The sequence below is a fragment of the Microtus oregoni genome, unplaced genomic scaffold (genome assembly GCF_018167655.1).
Source record: "Microtus oregoni isolate MIOR12 unplaced genomic scaffold, Mior012 000010F_ref0000083, whole genome shotgun sequence".
Classification (NCBI taxonomy): Eukaryota; Metazoa; Chordata; class Mammalia; order Rodentia; family Cricetidae; genus Microtus; species Microtus oregoni.
The window spans coordinates 1459234-1469739 of record NW_024543069.1 but is presented as its reverse complement, the minus strand read 5'-3'; the positions used below and the strand labels follow the sequence as shown (position 1 = coordinate 1469739).

Here is a 10506-nt window from a genome sequence, read left to right as displayed (position 1 = left end):
ATTTGTGCTGAAGCAAATAACTCTAAGTGCAGTTAAATGTCATAGTGCAAGACACCTGGATATCTTAGTGGCCAGAAATACAAAATAGGGCCCACTGGGCTCAGGTCAAGGTGCCAGCATGGTTGACTAACAGGAGTCTGGTTGTCTGCTTTGTTCAACTTTCAGAGGCCGCCTGTACTGCTTGTTGTGGTCCATTCCTCACGTCACTGTGGCTTCTGTCCTGAGCCTTGCATCTACTTATTCTGCTTTGCTTGTTTCTCTCTGTCCCTTTGTGAGGAACAAGATGAGTGAGGAACAGATCCCATCTGATGAATCCAGGGTTATTGTTTCTTCTAAGGGTCTTTAGCTCAACCATGTCTATGCAGTTTCTAGAGGTTCAGGTATGGACAGTTTGGGAGAGTCAGTCTTTGCTTCCATTACAGGATGCAACCGGAGCTGCCTCACACACACACACTCCCACGCTGTAGAGCCATTCTGCAAAGGTGGGCTGAGTGCTATGAAACCGTGAGCCCAAATAAATCCTTCCTCCCTCAAGCCGTGTCTGTTGGTACGTGTGCTCACAACAATAAGGAAAGTCCCTGATAGAGTGACAGTGTACACCATAAGTGAGAAGTCACAACTAGGAACTCTTTATTGTTATGATAATTATATTGGTCTGTTCTGAACAGCCTTCCCTGACATGTGGATTTATAATACCATCAGACTGGTCATTTGGAAACTATTGGCTCACTAGAAGGCAGACCAATCCTACATTCACACATTTCATGAGATAATAAAACATACTAAATAGTGTCATAACAAGCTTATCAGAAAAGCCTTACATACTGAGAAACAGCCAGTAAATATTCAAAAATTCTAATAGCTGCTTGATATTAAAAAAGATGCCTTTAGCAGCAAACCCTGTTAGCTGGTTTCTTCGAAGGTATGGCTTTGCCTATCACTATGGAAAAATGACTTCTAAATACTTATCTCAAGTAAAGATGATTCTGTGGGAGGGAGTAGCAAGTTCAGTTTGTCACTCAAACAATTGCACAAATGATATTTTCCAAGGCAACCACAACAATGTGTCCTATGATATCAGGGCTTTATCATGTATTATGTTTTGTCACGCAATATTAAAAATAATTAGTAAAGTGACTGCTACTTGTTTTTGCTTCATCAAGAACATTTATATGTGGAAATGATTTGGTTTTCCAGTGTTTCTGTGTTTGGTTTACTGTGAATCTTTCTAATGAAGGAGAGGATGATCCCAGGAGGACTGGCTGCCCATACAGTGGCAGGTAAGGCAGTCTTACCTGTGAGTGCCTTTGCACCATGTTAGCAAATACCAGTGTGATGATGACCCTGTGAAATTCATGATTTTCCTGGGAGCTTAAAATTTCTCTCATATGAAAGACTAAATATGTGTCTTAGTTAGGGTTTCTATGGCATGGTAAGAGACACCATGACCATGGCAACACTTACATGGAAAACATTATATGGGGGGGGGGCTTGCTTACAGTTTCAGAGGTTCAGCCCATTATTATCAGGATGAGGAGCATGGTAGCACACAGACAGACGTGGTGCTGGAGGAGCAGCTGAGAGTCCTACATCTTGAAGTCAACAGGAAGTTGACTGAGACACTGGGAGGTATCCTGAGCATAGGAAACCTCAAAGCCCGCCCCCACAACGACACACTTCCTTAACAAGGCCATACCTACTCCACCAAAGCCACACCTCCTAACAATGCCACTCCATATTATGGGGGCCGATTATATACAACCACCACAGTATTTTTCTGAATAACTTTATAATTTTGTTCTGAGAAGCAAACATTGTTAGCGTATGTAAAAGTGATTGCATGTGTGGGAAGAGGAGCAGCTAGAGGGCAGCGTCAGAGAGTGTCCTCCCTTTCTTTCTAGTTTATTCTTTGAGCACGGTTTCTGGCTCAAGCTTCTCCACAACTTGGCATGGTCAGGCTTAGCCACTCTGATAAACATGGAGTACTTATTAAAGTGATTTGAATACAGAAAAATACACGGGCAAATACAAGCCTTGATTAACAGTGCCTCTATCTTTTTTTTTTTTTTTTTTTTTTTTGGTTTTTTTTTGAGACAGGTTTCTCTGTGGTTTTGGAGCCTGTCCTGGAACTAGCACTTGTAGACCAGGCTGGTCTCGAACTCACAGAGATCCGCCTGCCTCTGCCTCCCGAGTGCTGGGATTAAAGGCGTGCGCCACCACCGAGTGCCTCTATCTTATATAATCTTGGGATCTGTAAATATAGCTTGCATAAACTTTCTCATCATTAAATCAGCTGTACTTTCCAAGGATTTGGGGTTATTTTTGGATTTTTTTAATAAGACTCTGATGGGATTTTTATTTATTCAATTTTTTAAAGTTCTGATGACTAATCTGAAAAAATAATCTTTGTATCTTTCTCTCCAAATTCTCTATATTATTTTATATCAATATTTATATCTAGTCAAACAGACAAGCCCTTGAAGAAACTTAAAAATTAGAAGGCCATTTGACTACTGCGTCCCTATGACACTGACAATTCCTGTTGACATTTGTTGGGTCCATACATAATTAAATCAGTTCTTATTTTCAGTGCAACAGCAACTCCAGCTAGAGGATTTAAAACTTGAGATAACTGGAGGCAGAATTGTAGACAGTCCTCCCACAGCCACGTCTTAAATAGGACTAATCTACACAATGCAATCTATCTCACAGCCATTCCCAGAACCATCCTGAGTCTCCTGCCAGCGGGCTTCGCTAACTCTGATTACTGGGGAGAAAAAAATAGAACATTAAGTAGAGAAGACCAGTATGATGTCTAAAAATAGACACTAATTAGATATGCTTTTTAAAAAAAAGACAAAAGCTTAGATCCTTGTTTTTCTTCTCAATGTTAATTTATTGTATAACTGCATATTGTTAATAAACCGTTTTCACTGGTGTTAATGAGTTGACAATTTATAATACTCCTTTAGATAGGTTATCTCACTAAATTGAGTTGGAATATTTATTTCAGAATTTTTTAAAAAAAAAAAGAAAGAAAACTGGGATGTCAGAAAAGCTAAGTGACGCATCCAATTACCCTCTATTAGCTTTTATTGCTGTGTAACAGATTGCCACAGACATGGTGACTAAGCAACACGCACGTATTTAGCATATGCCACGTGCACAGGTCAGGAGCCCAGGCACACTTTGGCTAAGCCCTCTACTCTGAAATCAAGGTCCTGGTAAGAGTTGCAGACTCATGTCAGGCTTGGAGTTCTTTTCCAAACTCACATCGTGGCTGCAGAATGCAGTTCCTTGTAGTTGTTCCTTAAAGCTTAAACTGCCAGGCTTCCTGCTATTGTCAGCTGGGTTCTGTCTCAGCTCCCAGATGTCCTCCTGGGGTCCCAGTCACTTGACCACATGGCAGCCTACTTCTAAGGCAGCAGGGAAACCTCTCTCCAGCTGGCTGGTGATGGTGTCTTTTTTTCTGTACTGCATGACTATCCTTGCATCCGTCAGTCAGCTGTCCATCGCGGTGCTATCTTAAAGAAAAAGGTTGATTTTGTCACAGAGTCTCAGAAGTTTCAGCTCACAATTCTGATCCTCATCTCCTTGGGCCTGTGGCCAGAGAGAGAACCATGGTGGAAACCTGCCGCTGATCAAGATCACTCCTATCATGGCAGCTGGAAAGCAGAAGACAGAAGAAGGGAATGAACCAGGATTCCAAATCAAATTGAGCCAATGATCTCAATACCCTAATCAAGAGCACACTCCCAGTGCCCTCTTCGTTCCTCTAGGTCACACCTTCCAAGGGTTCTGTTACCTCCCAATACTGTCAAAGGCTGGCAACCAAGTCTTTTACATGTGGGCATTTAAGAGCCAAGCCCATAACTTAACAGCTTTGCCCTTTAACACAAATTAATTCTTGGAGCCACCGTCCATTATGACAACATGTACCAAACACTCCCAAAAGGAGGGTCATGGTGTTTGTACCAAGGAATGAGAATGTTAGGGTCATATTGGAACAATGCCCTCCCCAGATAGCAAGTTATGACAGCCATAACTGTTATATTTCAGACCCAGATGAGTCAAGAGTTCTTCTTACAAGCTTGAGTTATGGGTCATCAAAGGCCTGAGCACCAGTGTGTCACTCCAAGTGACATCCATCTCTCTTCGGATACCCTTTGCCCACGGAAGATACAACTGAAGTGTATTCAGAAGGACCCAGATTAGGTTGTGGACAAGGGCTGGTCCAGTCTAAAGTGGTGACAGGAACTAGAACTGTTGATGGGAACTTTCCCTGGGTGGCCAACAGCACTGACTCATCGTGTTCACAGATATGGCAGGCCTATTGGCGTGTGGCTGCCAGCTCCCTTTGTGGAACCACTGTCTTCGCTTCTTCTCATAGGCTTCCCCTAACCCTGACCAGCACCAACATTACCTCCGGCCTCCAGCCCCCTGGTTTCTACTGTTTGTTTAACATTTGTTTCCATGGCCAACAAATGGTCATCTTATGACATCCTCCTACCACAGGGGACTCTCCTGGAGAGGTCACCAGTAGTTACACTAACTGCTTCCACAGCCTGTCTTGTACTGTGGTTTGGCCTTGTGGCTCAGCAGTCTCTGATGGAGATCACCTGATCAGGCCTTCTCCTTGTCCATCCTGAGAATTTTCTCACACTGTTCATCTTTTTTTTCCCTCTTGATCTGGCAGTTGTGGATGAGGAGAGGACATTGGGGGGGGGGTGATGAAGAAATCACAGATGGAGGAACATGGAGGGCTGTCTGTCCCTTCAACCTGAGTCCTTTCCCAGAGCACTCCCCTGAGAAAGACCTGGTGGTCTACAATGTGATATTGGGAATTGGCTATTTCTGCCAACTTGGCACATCTGATTTCATTGCTGCATCCACTCCTGCATCCTGGCTGAGTGCAGCACTTACCACAGAGTGCAAAGCTGGTCAGAGGCTGAAGAAGTGCCTGGGAATCCCAGCACCATGGAACCATTTTCTTCTGGTGACTTCATAGAGTCTCATCATCGTCAACACTGAGCACTCTGAAGCCTCGGGTATTGGCACCAGATATTCTGGGTCTTGGTCATGGATACCCTTGATATGACATTGAAATTTTTGGTCAGTTTAAGCACTGGGAAGTCACTTTCTTATTTAGGGGCTGGCCAAAAGAGATGAGAAAATTGGTGCCGGCACATAGCCAGCCAAGAGCCCTGGTGACAATGTAGAATCTCTCAGTTTATAACAATGTGAGAGTAGGTTAATAATATCAAAAAAAAATAAAAAAAAATAATATCAATAGTGAAATGATTGCTCTGACATCATGGCTAACAAAAGACCAGATAAACACACATACACACTAAACAACACACTTAGATGCTGGTACCACTGTTCTCATTCTTGTGATAGATAAGACACCAAATTCGTCAGTAGAACCCTAAGTGGTAAAGCAAGCTTTGAATCCAGGTCCTCTTTCCCCTCTCTTGACAGATGTTTCACCGACTGATGTCCACACTTCGGGGTTCCGTTTCCACTGGGCCAGCTGCCTTCTCCATCAAGAGGAGTAACAGAGTCACTGCTAGACCATATGGTACCTTTCCATGAGTCAGAACAAGGTATTTCTTCATCAAAACACTGGGATGTTCTCTGCCAAAAAAATGCTGGCGGATAAATAAACATATACATCTCCCACATCTTCAATCCGTCTGGCGGTACTCCTGAGGTGGTTCAGTGTCCAATCTCACAGTTCCGTGAAGCAACCCCTGGGGAAGAGGCACAAATTGTCTTGTATGGTCTAATTCAGTGTTAATAGGATTGGTCAGGACTGTTGTGTCTTGAGCCCAGAAGGCTTGCTCTCTTATAGGAGTTTGAGAGTTCTATGTCTCTACTGTAATGGAAGATAGCTTCCAGATGACTCAGAAAGATTAGCGGGCTTCTCTTTTCTCCAGTTTCCCATTCCTTTGTGAGCTCTGAAAACCCAGGGGTGGTTAATCACAACATGTAGCTGACCCCACTTCTCCCCAGGGCCATGACAAACCACAAAGATGACAAGCCACAGGCCAGTGTGCAGGGAACCTACCAGACCTGTGAAATTGAGTACAGCAGAGCAGGTAACCCAGCGAGACCATCCCATAATGTTCCCTCTCCATCCGGAGACCACCCAGTAGCTCTGTTTGTTCTGAAAACTGCAAATGGGGAGGGATATGGAAGGAGGCAGGCTCGCGGAAGCATCCTTGAAATGACTCACAGGGTATTTGTTCTCCAAGGTGGTGTCTGAGGCGGGAGTGCGAGAACACTAATATGGCATCCAGGGAGCTCAGAAGGACTGGGAGGTGTGGTTCCCTGCTGCTGTTTTGGCTGCTGCCTGTGTCAGTAATGAGCAGGGCTTCTGATTTTTATTCCTGGCGTATGGAATTTTTCTGCCTTCGGAAGGAAGTTAATGCTAACATCATTTGGAAGAAGGATTTCAGTCTCCGAAGCCCGAAAGATCACCAGTGGTCCATGGTTCCTTCATCTCCAAGAACCTCTGTTTCCTCATCTGTCTGACCAAACTGGTGAAGGGAGGGGAGACACAGAGCATTTGTCTAGGAGTCTGGCATCTAGTACCTACATAATAATAAAGAACAATTTATTAATACTATGTCTGACTTTTCCCTGAGAGACGTGACAGTACTCTCTAGTCTTGGACCAGGCAGTAGTTTCTCCTACACTCAGCATTTGGACCTTGAAAGAAATGCTGCAAGAATGCAAAACCTCAGTGGAGAATTAATTCTGCAAGGGGCATAAATTTGTGTGCACAATCATGCTGCCAGCCTCACCTCTGCCCTCCAGTTCTCCTGGTGTGGATTGTGGCAGCAATTTTAGCAGATCCCAGTCTCCTGAGCTGAGGAGATAAGCCAGTATAGGCAGTCCAATAAGAAGAGGCATTTAGCAGTATACTCTTGTTATTACGCTGCATGGTTCTCTTTGGATCCTGTTCCAGCTGCTCCTACTGCTTCTGCATCTCTGCTGTCAAACCTAGATCAAGACATGGGCCATGGAGAAGAGGACCAGAGAGTCTGGGTACAGCCAGGGACAGACGAGCCTGAATGGCTCATCCCCTTAATGACTTCTCTTTGAGACAGGATTTCTCTTTGTAACAGCCCTGGCTGTCCTGGCTAGCCTTGAACTCACAGAGAATCACCTACCTCTGTCTCCCAAGTGCTGGGTTAAAGGCATGTGCAGTCACCGCCCAGCTTAGAGAGAACATTTTTGTTGTTGTTGTTGTTTTGTTTTGGATTTTGATTTTCCAAATTCATCCAAAGATCTGTGATGGAACCTGGCATCCCATGTGTAGAAAGTACACATTCTACAACTGAGCAACACCCTTGTCCAGTAGAGATTTTCAAAGCCAGGAAAAGAGGATGAAGTGGTGAGTGAAAACGACCGAGATTTGAAAGATCCAGAGCTTTTCCAGCTTGGCTGTGCAGATTGCGTGGTGCACACCAAAACAGCCATCCATGAGCGGTCCCCAGAGAGGCTAACATCGCCTCTCCTTTGTCACAAGACAGAGGAGTGCACAGCTGTGCTGTCCCCAGTCACCTTTCATCTCTCCAAGGACTCTGAAGAGAGTTGGAAGTCTAGCTTGAGGCCACGCAGGGCTGAGCATCTCAGAGGGACTCTGAAAGCAGAGGAGCACTGCACTGAAGAAAACGACGATAATTTTGTTCCTTTGAATTCTGTTTCCCTACTTGCCACTTGTCACCTTGGGGATTACAGGCTGTGGAAGGTAGAGGGTTATGAACTGTGTCTTGGTAAAATACAGGTCTGTCTCCAGCACAGCTCATCCTCCTGATAGGGGGGCCATGGTGACACTCCATTTTTTCCTTAAACAGTAATCTAGTGCCTAGATTCATGAGCTTATTTTTTTTAAATTATTATATTGACTAATTAAGTTTTGTGTGTGCATGTGGCACAATGTGCAAGTAAGGCCAGAGGACAACTTGCAGGAACTGTTGCTTCTCCTTCCCACGACGTGGGTCCCAGGGATGGGATCCAAATTCTCAGGCTTGGTGGCAAGTGTCCTCATCCACTGAGCCAGGTCGTTGGTCCTCAGATTCTTAAACTGTGGGTCATGACCTCACACAGGGTTGTGCAACTCAAAGTGCGTGCCACAAGAAATCTGAAACAGTAAAGGGCTCTGACGACACAGGGACCAAAAATTAATTTAAAATCAAACCTGATCTGAGTCTGGGATGTTTCTGGCAGGAGCTCGCTCTTGCTCCATTGTATGACTTCACTGCAGCCTTGGTTCTCAACACACCACACACACATTTTGCCCTGAAAGTGCTACAAATCTGCATTGTATGTCATGAGTTAGTGGTTTACCGTATGTACCATGTTCTGTACATTCCAGAACAATGCAAGTATTAGCATCGAATCAGTAGAACTTTGGATTGCATCGGGTTCAAACATTTGATTTTCAAAATTGCTGTTTGAGTTGCTGCCTTCTGTTTAATATGTTTAATTATTGAGTACATTTGGGCTTGGGAAGACTTCCCCAGCAATTTCTGAAAAGGCCCTAAACATGTGCCTACTATTTTGCACTATGTATTCATGCAAAGCACTGTTATCGGCATTTTTGATCATAACATCAAAATATGATTGATTTTGAAAAGTGTTGAAGACTCCATAGTAACAATATCCAGCCAAGGTTAATTCTTATGTAAAAAACAAACACATGAATTTATATCTGGAGCATGCAAATTTGCTTCAATCTCCAATAAACTCTAAGTTATGTGTATACCAAAAAATTGTGTTGTGTATGTGTGTGCTCACCCGTGTGCACACATACACATGCATGTATCTAGAAGTCAGAGACCAATCTCACCTGAGGTTCCACGGGTGCTTTCCACATTTATTTTTTTGAGATAAGGTCTCTCGCTGACCTGCTGGGACTCATCAAATCCATGAGGCAGGCTGGCTAGTGAGCCCCCAGCATCTGTCTCTTCCTCCCCAGGGCTATGATTACAAACACGTGCCACCACGTCCAGGCTTCTTTACATGGCTTCTTGGGATCAAATACAGGTCCTCCGACTTGTAAAGCAGACACTTTACCAAAAGTTCTGTCTCCAGGACCCCCAAATAATTACTCTAAAATAAATTTCTTTGTGACTTACTTGTGGCAAATGTCTGATTTATGTGCCTATTTTATGGCTATGTATACCCTGAGTCATAGAAGAACTTCTCAGGCACAAAGGGACCACACAAGGGGAGATGTCTATGAAGTCCCCGTTGAGCAGATACAATTAGATTTAAATTCAGGGCAGAGAAGTGAAATGTTGCTGTAGAAAAGTCAGTGCTGAGCCAAATAGCTGTCCTGACTGATGTCAAGCAGGGTTTTCCCTAAGAGACCACCTTTCTCTGTGAGGAGGCGTGTTGGGAGCAGTGAGACCCCAGATCCTGAATTTCTTGTAATCCCCTGATCTGAGTGCCTACAGCTGCTCTGAGCACGAGACCTTCAGGAGTTCCTGATGGCAGGAGAGTGGTTTCTGGTGGGTTTGGCTGGGGTGTGGCTATCTCTATATAATCTGTCCCTGAACACAATAAAGGGGGCATTCTTGGGGAATTCAAGGATGACCCGTGTCACCGTCTCTCTCTGTCTGTGTGTGTCTGAGTATTTTAACCTCCAGCCCTCTTGCCCGAAGCTCGGTAACTTGGTAATAGCGCACAGAGCGCAGACACGGGGGTGCGGTGCTTGGCAGAGGCGGACTTAGCAAGGAACTACCTGCTGTCTGTTAGTCAATAGCAATCAAATGATGGCAGACATACCCTAAAGTATCATGACCTTGTTGAATGACCATCAAGACAAGAGGGGGACTCCATTTCTTCCAGACTGTGAAGTGGACAAGAGAAGAAAGCTCTGCCATGGCTCCAGAATAAGTAATAACACTCTATACTGCTCCTGAGGCCATCGCCTTCCTGGCCCAACTCTTTAAGGGTGGGGATAAAAAGAGCTATCTGATGTCTGGGTAAACACCTTAGAAAATTTCATTTGTTTTTGGTGATTTCTGTTTCTTTGTGCTTCGCCTTGGTTTGCCTTTTGCTTCTGCCTCCTTCTTTGGTGGTTTGTTCTGGAGGTTCAGACTGAAAGGGTGGTGTGAAGAGTCTCCCAGAACCGTCGGAGGGAAGGGAAAGAAAGGGTGCTTCAGCGTAGGCTTGTTTTCTCGTGCAGCCTGTGGAAACTGGATAGTGGGCTCCTGAAGCAGAGACCTGCGGCTTAATGGCACTGAAGAGAAGCCGGGGGTGGGTGCTGGAGTGATGGAAATGAGAACGGAGCTGCACAAGCCTGTGGGGGAGAGAAGGAAGAGGGAGGTTGCTAGGCAACTTCCCAGGGCAGAGGAGAGAAGTCTTGGGGGAGGAGGTACCTTCAAGGGCACCACTTTTTGCAGTGGGTGGCTACATGTGGTGGAACAAACAGACCCAAGAGAGGTTGGTCACACCTAGCTGGCAGTTCTAGAGATGCTTCTTGCAATA

General features: G+C 44.7%; 1 long non-coding RNA gene across 1 annotated transcript; it reads right to left on the bottom strand.

The window, feature by feature from the left end:
- Positions 1-2796: 2796 nt before the first annotated feature.
- LOC121452713 lies at positions 2797-9515 on the bottom strand. Its single transcript, XR_005974908.1, has 3 exons — positions 8861-9515; positions 4924-5088; positions 2797-3665 (listed from the first exon to the last, which is right to left on the bottom strand). It is a non-coding gene; the product is annotated as an uncharacterized LOC121452713 (long non-coding RNA).
- Between the last annotated feature and the right edge of the window lie 991 nt (positions 9516-10506).